Source organism: Lissotriton helveticus, chromosome 6 (assembly GCF_964261635.1).
Source record: "Lissotriton helveticus chromosome 6, aLisHel1.1, whole genome shotgun sequence".
NCBI classification, from domain to species: Eukaryota; Metazoa; Chordata; class Amphibia; order Caudata; family Salamandridae; genus Lissotriton; species Lissotriton helveticus.
The window spans coordinates 1,377,785,774-1,377,807,952 of record NC_136067.1 but is presented as its reverse complement, the minus strand read 5'-3'; the positions used below and the strand labels follow the sequence as shown (position 1 = coordinate 1,377,807,952).

The 22,179-nt window shown below is 47.6% G+C and overlaps 1 protein-coding gene across 2 annotated transcripts in view; it reads right to left on the bottom strand.

The window, feature by feature from the left end:
- The window catches only part of REV3L (REV3 like, DNA directed polymerase zeta catalytic subunit), a 954,247-nt gene that overhangs the window by 101,674 nt on the left and 830,394 nt on the right, over positions 1 to 22,179 (bottom strand). The window lies entirely within an intron of this gene.

Genomic DNA, 22,179 nt, shown 5'->3' with positions numbered 1-22,179 from the left:
TGCAAAGATGTAGCTCTTTCTCATTTACAATGACAATGGTACTGCCTTTTTTTTGTGATACGTTTCAGTAAAGGGAGGCTGCAGTAATGAAGAGCAGAAGTAGCTTTGCAGATATTTAGTGGTGCATTACTTACTTCATCTTCACTCTACTTGTTGTAGTTTAAACAGCACAAACTGGAGGAAGAAGCTATGAATTAATTTCCCCTTTACTTGCCAATTATAATAAGACTCATCATATTGCCCCTACAGTGAGGACACCTTTGGCCTTGCAAAATGTACTTCTTGCTTAGTGAATCACAAAACCATCTGGTTTGACTCATACATGCATACTTCCAGTCACACATGTGCCAAAAGGCTCAAGGTGTGAACTATGGTCCACACATAGTCTCAGTGGCTTACATCTCGTGCTGCATGTGGGTTCTATTATCACTGTAGCTCAATTGGCCAACCGCATCTTGGTAAAGGTCTGATTTGCCATTTTTTTCAACCCATTTTACATGCCTCCCATTTCTGTTACAAAGGTTTGCTCATATTTCTCACCAGCAAGTGCTACAGGTGTACTTTAAGTAAAAAGTATTTGTTTTAGAAGGACCTTTTCCTTAATTTAGCATTTGTAAGCAAATAAAAGCAAATCCCTAAGCGAAAGCCACAGGCTGGCCTGTACATGTGGAAAACCAACAGCAAGACCAGCAAAGACATCACAAGCAGAAATCCTATCTATCTGACGGACATGCTCACCATTTCTAGGGGCTCTCTGCACACCCTCAGGTGGAACACCATCAGGCTAGAGAAAAAAAAACACTCAAGAAAATCGTCCCTTTGAATCTATTCACCCAGGATCTTGAACTGCTTCCCTGTATCCGTCAGGGCTGCTACAACTCTTTCCCAATTTAGCAAAGAACTGAACAGACATCTCTTAGAAGAACATTACATCAAGAAGTAACAGTCCAGTCCCACTTCTAGAACTCAGCTGTCCTAATCACATGTTGACTGTATATTTAGCTTTGACCCTTGGTTTGGCTATACAAATAAAACATACATCCCCAAACACACAGAAATGGGAAGTCATGGTTAATTACAAGCCCTGCATTATTTACATTTCTAATACTCCCTCCAATTCTGGAAATGTGAATCTTTCCCGCTTCCAGTTTCCCAGGGATCGGAAGCCAAGAGATGCAGGTCTGACCAGTTTGGACAAGACCCAGCAGTTTTTGTGGACTGCAATCAGGCTGTCCTCCAAACCTGTTCCCACTGCTTTGGGGAACCAGCAACGACACAGGAAATGGGTGATGGACAGGATTAATTCCAGAACGAATAATCTACGATGGACAAAGAAATGAGCTGGTGATCTGCTCCCAAACCCAAACATTTCCTGGAGGGAGACCTGGAAGGGAGCATGTGCTGGTTGGCATAGCCAGCTTGGTAAAAGTGGCATTTCCTAAGTCAAGATAAAGTTATCATGTTCTAAAACACACACGGGGGTGTCCAAATGGACCCAAACAATCCCCAATTCATTATCACACACACATATTATGCTGGAGTATAACCTATAGTGAACTATTGAAGGCCAAGAGAAACAGCAGTACAGTCAATCGATATAACAAAACCAAAGAATATATGATTAGTCGACTTAAAGCAAGGAAATATCCTAGAAAGGCCTTAATGAAAGCTATTTCAAAAGCAGACCAAACAAGCCTTGGCATAGCCAATAGGTCTGGCCTTTAGGACCTTAAAAGCATTTAGACTATAATACAGCAATGCATACAGTGGAGTGCTTCATAGTATGCATCTGCCATTGTGCGCTGGAATTGTTCAGGTGTTATTATCGTCCACTTTGATGGTGCTGAATTTACCGCCCTAAAAATGATGGGGGACGGAGTAGCGCCGCGAGCACAGAGAGGTGCGCTAGGCACGATCCAGGCTACTGGGGCCCTCACTCAAGCCTTTCATCCTAAGGATAAAATGAGTTCGCAGCAGGTATAACTCTAACAAAACAACCGCACATCATTTGTTGCACCAAAAAGCCTGTAATTCAAGTGCTGTGCACTTAAACATGGGGGATTTGGGGGGCAGCCGAGCACCGCGAGGTCTGCCCCCCGGGCAGTTTGGAAGGGATTGGGGGCCAGACGGGCGCAGCCATTTTGTGGCTTTGGGCTGCTTTGGGACTAGCCCAAATGCAGCCCAATTTTGAAAGATAGCTCAAGGCTATTTGGGGGTTGTTGGCGCCTGCCCAGCCACCATTTTAGGTTTGGTGACCTGGTGGCTGGGAGCACAGTAGGTGCAGGTTTTTTGTCGTTGGCTGAGGCCTATATACTCGGTTAGTTGCGAAATAGCTTCTGTGATGTCTGGCGAGGACTACCGCGTTTTGGAAGCAATCCGCCTGCTCAGCGAGGCAGGCCGGATGGATTTGTTGGTGGGCCCCCAGGGGGTGGGGAGGGCACACCCCGTGAGGAGCGCTTCGGCTGGCGTGGCGTCGGTGGCGTTTTGGCTTGCTCACCGCCACCCAAAACGCCTGGAGAGCAGGTGAGCAGGCAGGGCTGCGCGGATGCCAGGGGTGCGGCTCTGGATGTGGGCGGTTTGGGCGCGTGGGGCAGGTGAGTGCGAGAGAAAGTCTCGGCAGGGGAGCGGGGGGGGCGGAGAAAGTCTCGGCGGGGGAGGGCGGTGTGCGTCTCCCCGCCGCTCTCTCTGGGTTTGTCTGACCGCCCCAGTACATCGGGGCGGTTGCAGTAGGACGGGAGGTGAGGGCGGGTCCCAAGGTGTGTGTCGGGGAGGCGCGGACCCCTCTGGGGAGCATCGGTGGATCGCGTGGTTCGGGAGCAAAGCAGCCTCGGGGAGGCGCAGGGAGCGCCTCCCCACACCGGGCGCTGGTTGTGTCTGGCCCCCTCGTGTGCCCCGGGAGCCTTTGGGTATGTGGGGAAGAAGGAGGCGAGCAAGAGTGTGCCCGAGGGGCAGGAGGAGAGCTCCTCCCCAGATCGTACCCCCCCAGGCAGGGGACGCAAAAAGGGAAAGAAGGCAGCCTACGTGAAGGTGGTGGGGGGCGGAGACAGGCGGGGGTATCGCAGGGGCATAGGTGGATGGGAGGGGGTTTCTTCACAGGAGAAGGCGGTGGGGGTGGCACAGGGGGAGCTGAGGGATGTTGGGGCAGCGTACGGGTCTGGGGGAGGAGGGGTGCGGGCAGACGTGGGAGGCACTGGGCGTATTTGACTCCAGGGTGGAAGGGGTTAGGGAGGCTCAGGGGACGGGCGGGGGGTGCGGTGCAGTGGGAGAGTGGGGCTTTCGGGTCCTTGTGGCGGGGGGGAAAGGCGAGGGGGAGAGTGGGGATGTTCCGGGTAAGGGGGCCTCCTCAGACAAAGGGGGGGGCAGGGGTCCTGGCGTGGAGTGAGGACGAGGAGGATGGGGGCGGGAAGGTGGACCTTAGAGCGGTCGGTAGGGCTTGGGCGGCCGGTGCCCGAGGGGTGGAGGTGCACCGTGAGGATGCGGGCGGGGTGCAGATAGAGGGACCCAGCACACCAGTCCTGCAGTTTGTTTTTCAGGAGGAGGCGGGTCGCGGGTTCCAGACTTGGCTGGGCTAGGGACGGCCCAATGGCGCGAAGGGAGGGCTGAGCCTGCACCGGCATGCCCGGTACCGGCAGGGGATCCCGTCGCGGCCGGTAGTAGAAGGCCCACTGCCGGCTCTACACCCACAGGGCCGCTACGGCTTGGGGAGCAACATCGGAAGACGAGGGACGCACATGTTTTTAATGTTTCTAGAAGGGTGCAGTCGGCACCGCCGGCCGGAAGGGCTAGTGGTTCTAGGGATGTGGAAGGAAATTGATGACGATGATAGTATGGAGGAAGGGAGTTGAGAGATGGTGAGCGTGGCGGGGGGCCGAATAATGCTGTTGATAGTGTGTTGCAAGTGTCACGGCATTTCAAAAATAAAAAGGATAGGCACGGCGCACTGCGTTTTGATCGAGTAATGGTCAAGTACGGATGTGGTGTTGTTTTAAGGAGGATAAAGGTGCTCCTACAGGTGACGCAACTGTCCTAATGCGTCCTGGTTAATGAGAAGTTGAGTGCGCTACATAGGCGTAGGCGCATCCCTGATGTTGGGCACACTTATAAGGGTCTCAGTGCTGTACAACACGATGAGTTCCTCAAAGTTCAATAAACAGTTTCAAATGTTCATGTTGTTGAGTTTATTGGAATATTTTCATTTAGACGTTTTATATTTTCTTCTTGTGAATCATCATACAATGAATTTAGTCAACGTAATACAGTTGGAAATGCTCCAATGCATTTCGGACTCAAAGAGTCCTTTCTCAAGGAGCGCTGCAACAAAGAACACAATATAACCCAAATCAATGGTTATGCCAAGCATGTACATAAATCATTCAAAAATATGACATTAGTGTGTGAGTGAATAAACCACATGCATCCACAGTAATACAAAAAAACGGATAACCATCAGTAGTGTCACGGGTAGAATCAAGGTGGTGATGGGAAAGGTTTGATGGAGGTGATCATGGAAAAAAGGTGAGGGTAGGAAGTGGGACTGGACATCAACGTGCCGTCAGTGCGAATGGAGGCGGAGAGTGATGGAGTCTAAGGGCGAGGTCGGCAAAAAATGAATAAAAAGACTGCTTGAATGCATCGAGACTTACGTGTTGGCCTTTTAATCGTTACGTGGCTCTGTGGGAAGAATTATGAAAAATCCGCTAGGAAGGCAGAAGTCGGGGAGGGAAATGTGAAGGAGAAGAGGTCGGGACCTGACTTACTTGAACTACGCATGGAGCGTTTCAGCGAGAACTGGATTCAGGTTGCAGGGACTTCGCGGGGTGATCGCGGAGTTCCAGGAATGGGTTGTGGGATGGTGAAAACTGCTGTAGGACTACGGGAATGGGAGCCGGGTGGTGCGGCCATCTTGGAATGGTGAAAGAACAGTAAAGACTTAAATGAAAAATAGTACAAGGCGGAAACAATCAACAAAACTAAGATACTGTGTATCAAAGAAATGCCCAAAAGGGCATTATAAATAACAACTCAGTTCAGTCCGGTCATTAAGACCAAATGGCTTCTGTGATTGAAGTCTGTACATCCATGCTGTCTCCCTTTGAAGGAGGGTCTTGTTGTTGTCTCTTCCTTCCATTTTTGGGACAATTTCGAGAACCATGTACTTCAATTGAGCCAAGTTGTGATTTGCTTCGGTGAAGTGAGTGGCCACGCTGGATTTGATGTTTTTTGTACGTATGTTTGACTTGTGTTCATTCAAGCGGATCTTTATTTTCCTGCTGGTCTTGCCAACATAGATTTTACCGCAAGGACATTTAAGGAGGTAGATTAGATTTGAATAATCGCATGTGGCATCTACATTTAATTTGATGTTGAAACCTCTCATGGGATGATTGATATTATTGCCTCTGATGATGTTATTACAGTTGTTGCAGTGGTGACATGGGCGAGTGCCAGTATGTTTGACCAGAACGGTGGTCGTTTTTGATAAAATTTCTTTAATGTTCATAGGGCGGGTATGGGCAAAAATAGGTGGTTCCTTAAAAAGGTCCCCAAAATCTGGTTCAGAAGAAAGGATGCGCCAATGTTTTAAGATGATCTTCTTGTAGGATTTACTGGATGTAGAGTATCTTAATGCCATGGATTTGATTTGATTCGTTCTGATCCCAACACCACAACGAATCAAATCAAATCCATGGCATTAAGATTCCGAAACAGAGGTTACCCTGAGGAAATACTCAAGGAGGCCATTGATAGAACTTCTTCAATCTCTCGCTCAGAAGCTCTCAAGAGCACCAAAAAAACTGACAATCAAAGGATAGTTCTTGTTTCAAGATACTCTACATCCAGTAAATCCTACAAGAAGATCATCTTAAAACATTGGCGCATCCTTTCTTCTGAACCAGATTTTGGGGACCTTTTAAAGGAACCACCTATTTTTGCCCATACCCGCCCTATGAACATTAAAGAAATTTTATCAAAAACGACCACCGTTCTGGTCAAACATACTGGCACTCGCCCATGTCACCACTGCAACAACTGTAATAACATCATCAGAGGCAATAATATCAATCATCCCATGAGAGGTTTCAACATCAAATTAAATGTAGATGCCACATGCGATTCTTCAAATCTAATCTACCTCCTTAAATGTCCTTGCGGAAAAATCTATGTTGGCAAGACCAGCAGGAAAATAAAGATCCGCTTGAATGAACACAAGTCAAACATACGTACAAAAAACATCAAATCCAGCGTGGCCACTCACTTCAACGAAGCAAATCACAACGTGGCTCAATTGAAGTACATGGTTCTCGAAATTGTCCCAAAAATGGAAGGAAGAGACAACAACAAGACCCTCCTTCAAAGGGAGACAGCATGGATGTACAGACTTCAATCACAGAAGCCATTTGGTCTTAATGACCGGACTGAACTGAGTTGTTATTTATAATGCCCTTTTGGGCATTTCTTTGATACACAGTATCTTAGTTTTGTTGATTGTTTCCGCCTTGTACTATTTTTCATTTAAGTCTTTACTGTTCTTTCACCATTCCAAGATGACCGCACCACCCCGCTCCCATTTCCGTAGTCCTACAGCAGTTTTCACCATCCCACAACCCTTTCCTGGAACTCCGCGATCACCCCGCGAAGTCCCTGCAACCTGAATCCAGTTCTCGCGGAAACGCTCCATGCGTAGTTCAAGTAAGTCAGGTCCCGACCCCTTCTCCTTCACATTTCCGTCCCCGACTTCTGCCTTCCTAATGGATTTTTAATAATTCTTCCCACAGAGCCCCGTAACGATTAAAAGGCCAACACGTAAGTCTCGATGCATTCGAGCAGTCTTTTTATTCATTTTTTGACGACCTCGCCCTTAGACTCCATCACTCTCCGCCTCCATTCGCACTGACGGCACGTTGATGTCCAGTCCCACTTCCTACCCTCACCTTTTTTCCATGATCACCTCCATCAAACCTTTCCCATCACCACCTTGATTCTACCCGTGACACTACTGATGGTTATCCGTTTTTTTGTATTACTGTGGATGCATGTGGTTGATTCACTCACACACTAATGTCATATTTTTGAATGATTTATGTACATGCTTGGCATAACCATTGACTTGGGTTATATTGTGTTCTTTGTTGCAGCGCTCCTTGAGAAAGGACTCTTTGAGTCCGAAATGCATTGGAGCATTTCCAACTGTATTACGTTGACTAAATTCATTGTATGATGATTCACAAGAAGAAAATATAAAACGTCTAAATGAAAATATTCCAATAAACTCAACAACATGAACATTTAAAACTGTTTATTGAACTTTGAGGAACTCATCGTGTTGTACAGCACTGAGACCCTTATAAGTGTGCCCAACATCAGGGATGCGCCTACGCAGCGCACTCAACTTCGCAAGTGTCACGGCGCCAGGCGGAGAGTACGGGCCGGGCATCGCGCTGGGAGGAGAGATCGGCCCCCCTGGAATGGAGGAGTGGAGAGCGTCGTTCGGCTTCCTTGGCTCCAGGTAAAAAGTGGCAAGTGCGGCCTCTCGATTGGTCTCGGTGGGGGTGGGGAAGGGGTTGAGGGGGACAGGCTACGGAAGGGGACGCATGTGTCTATCTAAGGGGTAGGCCCGGATGAGGTGATGGCAGGGCCAGCTGGTAAGGTGCCGGAGGACAAGAAGGGCACGGGTGCGGAGCCCTCGGGATCAGGGGTTGACGGGAGCCAGGGAGGCGGAGACGCGGGTGCCGCGGACGGGGCTGGCGCTGTGGGTGTCAGCGCAATGGGGGAGGAAGGTGTCAAGGTGGAGAGTAAGGAGTTGAAGGTCAAGCGGCTGCCATATATGGGGTGACGAAGCCGCTAGGGGCGCATTTGATGTTGACAACAAAGGAGCGCATATGGCAGTGGGAGTATGTGGAGATATTGAAACTCCTGCACCGGGAAGTGAGGGCAAAGGATGGTTCGAAAGAGGAGGTGTAAGAGCTCCAGAAGAGGCCAAAGGTGACTCTTACGATAGAGAATTGGACGGCGGCTTTCCTCATTTATGCCAGCGTGTATTGCGAGAAGTATTCGGAGCGGTCGGTGTCCATGTTTAAATATATGGACGTTATTCGGAAGGCCCAGATTACGGGGGAGAGGGTTATGCATGGGTCCAGTACGACGAGGAGTTCAGGACCCATATGACGTGGGACCCGGAGGCCACGTGGGGCGAGCTGGACACTGATTTGTGGCAGCACACGATGGGTCTGGCAGGGTCGGGTAAGACTATATTCAAGGCAAGTGGGCTACCCATCGATTACCAGCCCTTTCAAGGTCGCCCCACCCGAGGAGGGGTGGGGACTGGGGCCAAGGGCCAGTCAGGGTTTAAAGGGACATGTTGATACTACAATAAAGGGGCATGCACTTGGGAGTATTGCCAGTTCCGACATGAGTGTTTGGGCTGTGGGAAGAGTGGACATGCCCTGGTGAATGCTGGGGGGCTCAGGGTCAGCAACAGGGGGGCCAGCAGGGACAGGCAGGAGGTTTTTGGTCCGCGACACAGCAGCAGTCAGGGTACCATCACTGTCGTGGCTAGTCTGGAGCTATCAGAATCATCTGCATGTTGGATCTGATGAGCTTGGACACCACCTTCGGGATTAGAGGCAGGGGAGGAAAGGCGTAGGCAAATGTTCCTGACCAATCCATCAAAAGCGCATTCCCCCTTGTCCCTGGACGGTGGAATCTGGACGCGAAGGCGCGGCATTTTTTGTTTTCATCGTCTGCGAACAAATCTATTGCTGGACGACCCCATCGATGGAAAAGGTCTGCCACCACTTCGTAGTTTAGCACCCAGTCTGGCTGATCTGCGAAGTGCCTGCTGGGCACGTCTGCCTTGATGTTTTGCTCCCCTGGAAGGTGCACAGCCACCACCGATAGGTTCCGGGTGAGCAGCCAGTGCCAGATCGCCTGGGCTTCCAGGGAGCGAGGGCGTGACCGTGTACCACCCTGTTTGTTCAGGTAGAACACGGTGGTAGTGTTGTCGGTCTGGACCAGGACCGAGCTGGATTCGATGGCAGGCAGAAAAGCTTTCAGAGCCAGATGAACTGCTCGTAGCTCTAGCATGTTGATGTAGTAGGATTGTTCTTTTGCCGACCACTATCCTTGTATCTGGAGGCACCCCATATGTGCCCCCCAGCCTTGCAGAGAGGCATCGGTCACCACCGATAGTACTGGAATTGGTTGGTGAAAAGGGACTCCCACCAACAGATTCCGAAGCTGAGTCCACCATTTAATGGAGGATCTCGCTGCCTGGGAGAGACTGATCCGATCTTCCCAGCAACCTGTCGATTGATCCCACTGGTCCTCCAAAAGTTTGTTGCAACGGGCGCATTCTCAGCCTGGCGTTTGGGATGAGAAAGATGTAGGAAGCCATGGATCCCAGCAGGGACGCCACCTGCCGGACTGTTGGATTATGCGCTTGTAGAAGCATCCTGCACTTCCGCTGCATTGAAGAAAGTCTCTTCTCCGAAGGAAACGCTCTTCCCAAGCTTGTGTCCAGAACAGAGCCTAGGTAATGGATGGTCTGTTGCACTGACTTCACCATGTTGACATGGAGGCCGAGATTGTGTAACTGCTGCAGACAGACTTGGAAGTCGTTTCTTACTTGCAGAGGAGATGGTCCTTTCAAAAGCCAGTCGTCCAAGTATGGATAGACGAAGAGACCTTCTCTGTGCAGGAAGGCTGCCACCACTGCCATGCACTTGGTGAAGACTCGAGGAGCCGACTTAAGCCCGGAGGGCAGGACAATGTACTGGTAGTGTATGTGGCCGACCACAAACCGCAGGTTCTTGCGATGACGTTGTGCAATCGGAATATGGAAGTACGCATCTTGCCGGTCCACCGAACACATCCAATCTCCTACTTTTAGATGTGGACATATTTGGTGAAGGGCCAACATGCGAAACTTCTCTTTCACTATGACCTTGTTGAGAAGACGAAGGTCTAGGATAGAATGGAACTTGTGCTCCTGATCTTTTTTGGGGACAAGAAAGTACCTGGAGTAAACCCCTCTTCCTCTTTGGGAGGGAGGAACTTCTTCTATAGCTTGCTTTTGCAGAAGCGCCTTTACCTCCTTTCGAAGCAGCTTTAGCTGGCGAGGTCGAGAGTTTTTCGGAGGTATGTCTTTTAGAAGCGCACGGAAACGTAGCGTGTATCGATTGCGCAGTATATTCAGCACCCAACGATCTTTTGTGATGCTGCACCACTCTGCCAGATGTTGTGAAGTACTTCCTCCCACCGGAGTGGACAACGGCGCCAGAGGAAGCCATTGTTCACGACTTCCCTCCTCTCACTGTGCTAGAGGATTGTTGCTGGTGACCACCTCTACCTCTGTTGGACTTTCTTCCCTGAAACTAGGACTTGCCCTGGTTCTTGTTCTGGGACAACGGAGGGTTTTGAACCCTCTGCTGAGACCTCTTGTGCTGGTTGGGTCTGTACCGACGCTTGAACTCCTTCTTTTCCAAACCGACTGCCTTGAGTGTCCAGCACGGTTTTCATTCTACTCATCTCTTCGTCTGCGTGCGTGCCTAAGAGAGAGGAACCAGAAAAGGGGAGGTTTAAGATTCTGTGCTGCGCATCCGGTTTGAGCCCTGTCAATCTCAACCAGGATGATCTCCTGGCGCATATTCCATGCGCGTAAGAGTGCGCCGATAGCAACGCGCCGTCCGCCGCTGTGCTAATCATCTGGTTTGCCACCAGAGATCCTTCGGTAACTATTTCGTCAAAGTCCTTTTGGTCTTCCTTTGGCAGCTTGGTCTTAAAACGTTCCAAGGAATCCCATAACGCTCTGTCGTAACGGCCTAACAGCGCAGCTGCGCTGGAGACCTTCAGGGTAGAAGCCACAGAATTGCAGACCATACGACCCCATGAGTCCTGGGATCTGCTTTCCTTATCCGGTGGAACGGAGGAAGTAGCAGTGACAGCATGAGTTTTTCGTGCTGTGGCCACTATCTCCGAGTCTGCAGGTGGATCCGTCTTAACGAAGACCGAGTCCGAGGTAGCTGGCTTGTACTTCTTTTGGATGCGAGCAGGCACCGCCTGAATGGTTGCTGGAGACAGGAAAGTGTCCATGACCGGGTCCAGAATCCCTGGAACCAAGGGAAGCAATGGTTGAGATGAAGTCTTCTAGTGAAGCGTTTCGAAAATCACTGTCGTTGTGATTTGAGGAACAGACATCTCAATATTGAGTTTCTGAGCCACTCTCTGCAGAACCTCATGGTAGGTATTAATGTCATCTATTGGAGAGACCCTAGAGGTAGGGCTGTCCGAGAGCGTGGGTGAATAATCTCTCTTTGAGGAGCGGGTAGAGGAAGAAGATGGTGTTCTTCTTCTTCTGCGGTGAGTACTGTGCCTCCTGTCCCGTGATCTGATGGCACGTTCCTCCCGTCTGGGGGAACAAGATCTAGAGCACCGTCCCTCAGGAGATCGTCCTGTGTGGGCTCTACGTCTGGGAGAGCTCTGTCTGTCCACTTCTTCCACCAGCCGTTGAAGGGGAGATCTGTGAACAGAGCTGGCATATTCCTGCATTCTCCTTGTTGCCCCTGAGTCCTGCCAGTGGTGTAAAGACAGTTGCCATCTTGGGGACAAATGAACAGCAGAAGGAGCCTCCTTTTGTCTCGAAGGGGACTTGCTGACATGTCTAGATCCCGGGGAGGCTGATCTTGAAGAAGCCCGCCAGGATGAGTGAGAGGACGAATGGCGTGAGGCTGACTCCGTCACCAGGACCACTCTCTAGACCTTATTGAGGCGGGTCTCGACCTCGGGTGCGAACCTCTCAACGTCAAACCAGCACGCCTTCAAGACGTCGATCTCTCTTGACATCGTGGAAGACGCTGCATGAATCTCCCGTCTTCTCGCCGACTACCTTCTTCTCGACGTCGACCGTCTTCTCGACGGCAACCGCTGCCATGAAGGGTGCTGATGCCTCGACGTCGAACGGCGGTGTGAAGCCGACGGCGGAGGACTTCTCTCTCTCGACGCCAAACGTCGGCAAGACGACGGCGGAGCAGTGTCCAATCTCTACGTCAAAGGTCTGCGAGACGACAGCGGAGGGGTATTTTGCACCCTCGACGCCGAACGCCGTCGAGACGACGACGGAGATCTCATCCTCGACGCCGATCGTCGCCGAGTTGATAACGGCGGAGGGGTCTTGGCTCTCGACGTCGATCGCTCAACCTGCGATGACGGAGGCGAACCTGCTCTCGACGCCGACCGTCGTGTCGACGACGGCGGAGGCTCTCTATCCCTCGACGCCGATCGTCGCCGGGTTGACGACGGCAGAGGATCACGAATCTTCGACGTCGACGACGTACCTGAACGAGTCTTTTTTCTCGGCGGCGAGCCCGCTGTCGAGGGTCTTTTCTTGGATAAATGACCCATTGGTGGATCTTTTCTCAGCACCGAGCCCGACGCTGAAGTAGAAGGACGTGAGGTCCTGCTTCTAGTTGCTGTTCTAGACCTCTTGGAGCCCTTCCTTACCGGAGACCTTCATCTAGATGACTTATCTGCCAGGCCATAAAGGCGAATTCTCTCCCTGTCCTTCAGGGTTCTTCTGGACAGGGTTTGGCAGTGAGGACAGGTATTGGGATCATGATCCTGAGGGAGGCAAAGAATACAGACCTCATGCGAGTCCGTCTTGGCCTTCTTTTTGCCACAAGAAGGGCAGGAGTCAAAAAGAGATGGCATTTTAAGGTGTTTAAAAAGCCAAAAACGGTCTAAAAAAGACAGACCCTTACTTCAAAAGATGAAAAACGTCAAAGTAAGGTATACAAGTTGTGAAAAAGTGAAGAGAATTTCTGATAAAATCAGAAAGAAGTGGAGCTGTGTTGCCAGGATCCTTCCAGAAGGAGCCGGAAAGAACAACTGAGCCAACTGTCACCCTTGAGGCATGATGGGAAGCTGGGGGTCAGGAGTGCCTTAAAGGCACGGTGTCAGTTTATTTCTATGTTGCTATGAGTTAGCTTTTCAGTCTTTTTAGACTGTGATTTGCAAGCAGCCTGGGAGCTGTCTATGCTTTCAGTCCTGTATGGGATTTTCTATTGGCTGCTGTGCATTAAAACAGTTTCAAAACATGTTTTATTGGTGTTTTTTTACCTATTTGTAATGCATGTTTTATCATGTTATTATAGGAAGTCCTTACAGCATGATTCAGCTCCTATGTGTATAAGGCTGCAGTTGCTTATTTGTATATATATATATATATATATATATATATATATATATATATATATATATATATATATATATATATATATATATATATATATATATATATGGGTATATATATATAATTATATATATGTGGGGCACATATATTTTTGTGTTTCCGGGGTCCCGCGCATGGGCGGGAATATTCTAATGCTGATGACTATTGATGAGGATCCCCTGGAAGAGAACAGATTGGTGCTCATTCTACTAGAGGAGCCATGGCCTCTAAGGCGTTCGCGTATGGAGCGCGCCTAGAGGACTGTTGATCTTGTACTATTTTGAATGCTCTTTGAGTTTCTATACCCTGACTTTATCTTTGTCCTTCCAGGAAATGATGGGTCGAAACAGGACCAGTGATGAATTGGCATAACTCGAGCGAAGAAAGAGGAGGAGGAGAGACAAACATGGGACTATGTACAGGGAATACTGGAAATGGTGGAAGGATTATGGACTGACATTCCTCCCTGGTTGTAAGGAGCTGTAGTTTTTTGTTATTTGATAATGTGTTCTTTATCTTTCTGGGTGCTGGATTTTTTGGATTGTAATAAAGCGAAGAGAGATAACTGTTTACAGGAGATGTCCCAGGACTGAATCTAGGATCCAGTCCTGTGGTTAGAAAAGTAATCTATAAAGTAACTAAATGCATTTATCTAGAAAATCCAATTGAGCTCAATGTTGCATTATGTTTGGAATTGTGTTGTCTATTGCAACAACTTTAATTACTGTAATCAAAAAGTCTATTGCCTATTTGAAAAGTATTTAACTAAAGTTGAGTGTGTGAGAACATTTGCTGACTGAGTGTGTACAACAAATGCTTTGCACTGTCCCCTATACTGCCTTACTACTCGACCAAGATGCCACTTTAGAGAGTAAGGTTATATCTAACTTTAGCCTCTGCCAAACCTCTGGGGACTGTGGACTTTGGTCCAGTATATACAGAGCCACTTTCTTACACATCCCGTGGGGAAATCGGATTAAATGTCGAATTTGGTCCAAACGATGTATGTCCAATGTTTGTCTTAGTATTCTTGCTATCCTGGACATAGATCGTGACATCTCTCCTTGCCGATTCGGATTCTGGCCCTGAAGTGCCTGCAGATTGATCCTCTTGCATTAGTTCTTGGAGATCATGTAACAGAGGTATATCTGACAGAGTGGTTCAATAATGGTGTTTGATCTGCTGTCTTTGCCACTAAGTTGGATTCATTTTTGTTTTTTTGTTGTAGGTAAATGATATTTCTTAAGCTTCAACTTTCTGACCCTTTTATAGATGTCCATTCTCGTGTTAGCATAATAAAAATTATTTCCGGGACAAAAGGATAAACCCAGACTCAATATACCTTCCTCAGTTTTTGACTAATCAATTTTTGCCCGATTCATGATGGTTTTTGGTTATGTGTTGTGTAATTCTTCTTCCAACTGCCTGTGTTGACCTGCTTATATTTCTTGCACCTCTTTCTCGCTTTTCTCTTCTTGCTGCGCTTCCCCTTGTTGTTTGCACCATGGTATTTTTCTGCGCACGTGGGCGAAGGGTTTGCCTTCTGTCTTGGCACAAAAAATCTATTTCTTCACCCAGCAACAGCTTTTGTGGTGGTTGTCCGTCCCATGCGCCTCTTAGGTTTGATTCTGTCTTGCTCTCCACTCCTGAGCTAAGGTTGATTAAATATATATATATATATATATATATATATATATATATATATGCTCCAACGTATACAAGTACAGCACACACGGGCACTCCGGGAAAGTTTAAAAACACCTTTATTTCACAGACGCGTTTCAGCAATAGGCTTTCATCAGTGCTCAAGGTGTTGTAGGTGTCGATCGCTCATAGGCCGACGACGCCTGAAATGGCAGAAACCGGTCCCCGGAAGCTTGTTTCCTTCCCAGTACAAGAATTGGCTTGGTAGTTTGGTTTGCCCTGTACCCATCATGCACTGGGACAGGAACAGCCTAATTTGCATATAGCCAAGTTCTGAGCTGGGATGGTGCAGTGAGCTAAAAAACGGTGATGGATCAAGCCCTGATCTTTGGACTGGGTAAGAGTGGTCTGCTTAATTCAGGCACTCTGTTCATCACCACCCCCTTTTCTGGATCGCTCATACACAGCGCTCCGATTTTTGAAGAGAAGCATATCTTTCTTGATTGGTCAGTTCCCAATGTGTGGCAGTTGAAACAGGACTACGCCGTACTTGGAAGGTGATGTTTTCCAGTTTAAATATATATATACAAAGCTGCCACTGTATACAATATTTCCACTAGGTGCACAGACTCCAGTGGATCCCCAAGCGTGTACAGGGCTCTACGAGTGGTAGTGTGAGCGAGCGGAATCTTTCACTCACATTCAAGTACAGCTGGCGGGCCCTCTCATTGCAAGACAACTTCCATTGACCTTTGACGATGAGCAATGCCCAGGCAGTCGAGGTCATCTACAAAGTAAACATCTTTTTTTTTTCTCTCCCTCTCCCTCCCTCCCTCCCCCTCTTGCTCTTTCCCTCCCTCTCTCTCTCTCTCCCTCCCCCTCCCCCTCTCTCCCTTCCCCTCCCTCTCTCCCCCTCCCTCTCCCTCCCCTCTCTCCTCCCTCCCTCTCCCTCCCCTCTCTCCTCCCTCCCTCTCCCCCTCTCTCCTCCCTCCCTCTCTCCCCCTCCCTTATATAGTATACCAACCATAGGCTTTTCTCTCTCTCTCTCGCTCTCCACCCCTTCCTTATATAGTATACCAACCATAGGCTTATCAGAGAGGAGTCTTAGACATCTGCAATCCAAACACACAAAGCACGCAACTCAATTAGGAGAGCCACACCAATTTATAAAAAATAACTCTTATCTTAAGATGGCAGACTTCTGATTTACGTATTTACTTCAAGTAGCCAAACATCTCTAGTTTCAGTGAAGCCATCATGTAGCTGGGGAATTTGTTTCTGACCATTGTCCAGTACATGTAAAACGGCTTCTCTGTTCACTTGTACTGGCAGTAATTGAACTAGCCAGCACAGGGGCATATCTGCACATGAATATATGTCCACACGTGTAATATTATGCATCTTGCCTTAGGGCTGTAAGGCATGACGTAGGGGTGACTTACAAATAGTACATGCAGTGTTAGAGGACATGGCAAACAAGTGTGTGTCACATCTGGTCATGCAGTCTGTGGTGGCAGTCTATTTGAATTTGGTGCTGGGTCCCTAAGAGTGGCATAAGATATGCTGCAGCCTTGAGGGACCAACCACCTATGCCCTAGGTACCACTTACTGGGGACTTGCAGAGGTGCTAAAGGCTTGGGCACTTGCGGATCACATGACTAGTTGCCTTGTTTTGGAGAAAGAACACTGGCAACCTGGTTAGCAGGAACCCAGTGCACTTCAGTCAAAGTTGCATCAAATACAAGGCAAAAAGTGCTGGGACTACTGCAATAAAAACCCAGTTTCCTAAACCTACATTAAAACAAGCATTGGCATAGCCAATAGGTCTCGCCTTTGGGACATTATAAGTGTTTAGCCATGCAACAGTTGATGTTGCACCAAGGATATTGTGCTGCATAATTAAATACTTATAAGGTCTCAAAGGCGAGACCTATTGGCTATGCCAATGCTTGTTTTAAAACTTGGAAACACTTAAAACCGCATAAGTATCTTCCTATTCAAACCTATCCTTCAGCCCCGAAGATGCATAAATCAAAGTCGCTACATGGAGGGCTATGATTTAGAAGGGGCTTACTGTAACTATTGGCTGCAAGTATAGTTCTATAACTGGAAGTGCTGGCTCTGTAAGAATACTACGAGCCTCTTTTCTAGTTCTATAGAGTTGCCGAATGGGAAAAGATTATGCATCCTATAGTAAGACTAGGGGAGGTAGTTCAGTATATATGATCCAACGTTGGTAGTATATCATCTTAAAACTGATATCAAGTGAGGCTCAATTAAATAAAGAAAAACAGAGAAACTGTATTGAAAGGAATTGGAGCATCAACCTCTTGTGGTGAACGAGAAAAACTTCTGTATAAATAGTTTCTGGAACCCTGAAAGGAAGAGGTACGATAATTAATTGTGCCTACACAAAAACGACCCACCACTTCGAAGATATTAGAATGTACCAACCAGAATAAGGCGCCTGACCTTGCGAATTAAACCCATTATTGTCTGTTTTTTCAGCACCATTGTCACTAGTCGAAAATAGATAGCATGGTGTAATGGCCAACAGTTTCCTTCTAGAAGTTGGGCGTATTGAAGTTATGCCTCTTGTTTGACTAAAATCATTTACGAAAATAATACAAGATAAGCGACTGTGCCATGTCTAAAGTCACTGTCACATCTCGGGCACTTTAAACTTTTAATGCACTATTTTTATTTGTATTCACAAGAGCAGCACTGCCGTTGGTCGATTCAATTCCAATGCCTCTCACGAAAAAGTAAATCACTGTTTCAAAAACGCAGGCTGGGAGCGGCAGTTAACGTCGATTCACTGTGCGGAAAAACCACTTTCACCATCTCAGCTTTAATTTCCAGACTGCATCAGAGAAAACTATTAATTTTAAATAAAATGGTACGCAGCCCTTTATTAAAAGTGACAGAGTCCGGAAGTCTGCCTCCCGCCCCCTGCTTGGTTACCAGAGAGTAGCCCGCATCACTTTAAGACTAGAGTGCCCGCCCTCGCTCAGATAAAGCCGTTTATGACAATATCACTTTGTTTGATTATTACAATTGTATGCCAAGTTGTAAGCTACTATATTCCTACAAGCAATAGCAGTCACGCGGCATCACATTACTTAAAATCTGTTAAAAGTACAAGCTTATTGTTAGGCACCTTCTTTATAAAAAGGTTTTTAAGAATCATCATCAAAGTCTTAAGTGCTTAAGCTTTCTACGGCAAGAGCACTACCCGGGGCTTTCAACTTGCGTTATTTCAAACCTTGTCTCGACCAGTTTTAGAGAATAAAGTAAATAACATTTTTAAAATGTCAATAAAAGTGGGTTGCAAAACTGATTTCCACACGCCCAAGAACAATGACTGTGCCCACCTGCAGGAAAGCAGCACGTGGCGCTCTCCGATCTGAAGGCCTGAGCATCCTGGCCTTTTGGCCATGAACTTTGTGAGAGGGTGGAGGCTGCCCTCAATTGGCATGCATGATGGCGATTCTCTTTCGTTTTGTTTTAACCGGAATGATGTAATGTAATGTAACAGCTACTTATAAAGCGCACTGTGACCCGACGGGTATCCTGATGCTGAGAGACGGGGGACCTGTGGCATGGGGAAAGACAAAACGTATACTATAGGATAGAGCCAAGTCTTATTTCTCTTTCTGAACGACAATAGGTTTTTCATCTGTCGCAGCTCCCTGGGTAGGCTGTTCCAGAGCCTTGCTGCAGCAATACTGAAGGCTTGCCTCCCCCCCCCAATTTAGCTCTTCTAACCCTTGGTACTTTCACCCAGTTAGCCGAGGAAGTACCGAAGATAGCGAGTGGGGGCATACCAGCTGAATTTGTTCTGCAGCGGTTTGGGCCCCAAACCGTGCAACGCCATGAACACGATACAGAGGGATTAAAGTGAATCCTCTGCAAAATAGGGAGCCAATGAAGCTCCGCTAGGGCGAGAAGCAGAGGACTGTCAAGGTCTCATCAATGTCAACTTGGCGCCGCATTCTGGATTCTCTGTAGTCTCCCAATTAAGTACTTGGGGGACTCCAGCAGTACAGTGTTGCAGTAATCCAGCCTGCCCGCGATGACGCTCCTTACCACCAATGCCCGTACCTGTGTAGGAAGCATGGGGAGAATTTTCGTGAGGGCCCCGATAAGGGAGAAACAACTCCCAACTGCCTTGTTGACTTGACTTGTGTTTCCAAAGTCAGCTTTTCATTAAAGCAGATTCCCAAGTTGCAAACCGCCTCAGATGATGCCAATGGGGAGTCGGAGGGATTAGGCCAAAAATCAGCTGGGAGAGAGTATGGCACTCTCCCACCAGCAATACATAAGATCTCTGTTTTATCTGCATTAAATTGCAGGGAATTATTTCTCAACCAGTGTACCACATTCTGCATACAGGCAAGAAAGTTATCCTGAGTGGTTGACTGATCTCCCTCTAGGGAAAGGATAAGCTGGGTGTCATCAGCATAGTTCACCAAGCCTATATCGCAAGATCTAATGACATCCACCAAGGGACGCATATAGGCATTAAATTATATAGGGTTGATCGCAGATCCCTGAGGGACCCCATAACGTATCTTGGTGAACTTAGATTGAAAAGGGGTGAGGGACACTGCCTAGCATCTGTCAGACAGATAGGAATAAAGCCACTTCAACGCTAAACCCACTACCCCACTCCTTCCAGCCGTTTGAGGAGGACCTTGTGGTCGACAGTGTCGAACGCGGCAGACAGGTCTAACAGGATCAGTATGACAAATGACCCCTTTCTGCACACATGCAGAGATCGTCCAACACAGTCAGCAAGACGGTCTCCGTCCCATGACCTGGGCGGAAGCCGAATTGCACGTCCTCCTGTATGTCATTTGCCTCCAGGAACTGGGAGAGCGCCTTGCTTACCAATCGCTCAATGATCTTCACTGGGTATGGAAGGCGAGAGATAGGCCTGTAGTTTTTAAGACAGGCTGGGTCAAGTGAAGGTTTTTTGCAACAGAGGGGATACAACTGCTTGTTACCAGCAGGATGGAACCATCCCACTGCACAGGGATCGACTACATAACTGTCTTAGCAGAGGGAACAGTTCAGAGCATAGTGCTTTCCAGACCTTATAGGGAAGAGAGTCCAAGGGTGAGCCCGAGGAAACACCTAGCGCTACTTGAATAAAATCCTCCACAGAGGGTATATCGAAGTAATCTAGAAGAGGCCTCTGCTCCGGTGATTCACTCACCCCTTCCAGCCCTACATCAGATCCTGTGGGGGTCCCCTGACCCCACCATCTGTACTATCCCCTTCCAGCCCTTTCATAATATTGCAGATCTTATCTTCAAAGAAGACAGCTAACCTATCGCAGAGTTCCTGCGTGTGAAGAACCTTATTTGCGGTACATGCAGGTCCAGCAATATCATTCAGAATTTTAAAAATGCTCTTGGTGCTATTAGGCGCCTTCAAGATAACATCTGCAAAATATTCTGCTATAGCAGAGGCAATTTTTTTGCTTATAGCTAAGGATTTTCTCCTTCCAAGTGGCTTTAACTGTGTCTAAATACCCCTTCCTCTACCGCTGTTCAGCCTGTCTGCAACCAAGTTTTAACATTTGCAGTTCAGCACTGTACCAAGGGGCAGAAGGTTTGCCTACTTTTTTGACCAGTCTGAGGGGCAAGCTGGTCAAGTTGATCCTTAATATGTAGACAGAGGGTTGCATAATTATCCTCCACCTGTTTTCCGGTCAAAGGACCTTTCAAGATGGAGCACCGGGTAAGCACTTGCTTTCCTCAAGAGACCTTTCCTGTCCCTGCTTAGAAAGCTTCTAGCTTCCCTGTTGATAAGGCCATTCTGCATAGTGTTAAACACATCAAATTTAATCAGGTGGTGATCGGACCATCCTACCGGCAGAATATTCACCACTTCCATGGAGTCTTTCCCAGCAAAAATCAGATCCAGTACATGCCCCCCCACCCCACATGTGTAGTATCTACAATCCATTGCGGAAGGTGCAAATCCATACAGGATTGTAGGAGATTATTGTATCCGGAGTCCATGCTCCTGTTTGACCACAGGTTAAAATCCCCTAAAATAAGGAGTCTAGCATTGGAGAGAGCCATGTTACTAAAACATCGATCAGGTTTTTCTGTTGGAGGTGACTGGCACCCCTGGAGGCCTATAGCAAATAATGCCAGTCAGCACCTGACTCCCATGGTCTTTTAGAGAGGTTTAAAAAGTGTTGGGTGCCGCACAGATGAAATACCGTGTGACGCTGGGTTTCAGCTTCGCTATTGTGCAGTCCTTTAGGTTAACAAGCTGCTCTGTGATCATGACGCGGTTAAAATGTAGGCTTTCGACAAGGATGTGCCTGTGGCAGGACTTTGATGTACAATTACTCGCGCAGCTGCAGAGCAGAGGACAGCCTCCTTTATTATTATTATTATTATTAATTTAATTTATATAGCGCAACAGCTACCCACAAAGGGTTTCACGGCGCATTTAGAAGATGAATAATTTTACTATGAGCAAGGACCATCTTAGATGTTGAACAGCCAGGTTTTAAGGGCTTTCCTAAAGCGCATGTAGTTGGTCTCGTTTCGGGCTGAAATGGGCATAGAATTCCATAATGTGGGTCCCAGAAAAGAAAAGGATTTACCACCCATGCGTGAGCGTCTTATTTTAGGGACTATAACATTTTTTGCTGCAGAAGAGCGAAGAGCACGAGAGGGGCAATATGGGTGTACCAAATTTTGAAGGTAATTTGGGGCTTTTTTTGTGGAAATTTTATGCATAAAGCAAAGCGATTTGAATTTAATTCGGTTCTCAATTTTTAACCAGTGGAGATCCCGAATATAATTAGTGGTGGGGGTTGTGTTAGGGATTTTACATAAGAGTCTGGCTGCAGCATTCTGAACTGTCTGCAGCCTACGAATCGTAGCTTTCTTTGCCCCTAGATACAGTACATTTCCGTAATTAAGCCTAGATGTAATTAGTGCGTTGATTACAGTTTTCCTAGTTGATTCTGGTAGCATCCAACAGATCTTTTTTAGCCATTTTAAAATGGCAAAGCAGGTGGCGGATGTTGTCACTGCTTGTTGATGCATATTAAGAGAATCATCGATGATGATGCCCAAATTACGTGCTTGCATTACTGGGACTGGGAGTAGGCCCATTTCTTGTGGCCAATGTTGGGGGCCCCATAATTTTTTGTCTTTGCCCAGTATCATCACTTCGGTTTTCTCACCGTTTAGTTTAAGAACATTTTTAAGAAGAGCAGCTGAGAATTATCAGCCAGTAGAAATCCCCTGTAAGTGTCTGAAATGTTTGCTAGCAGG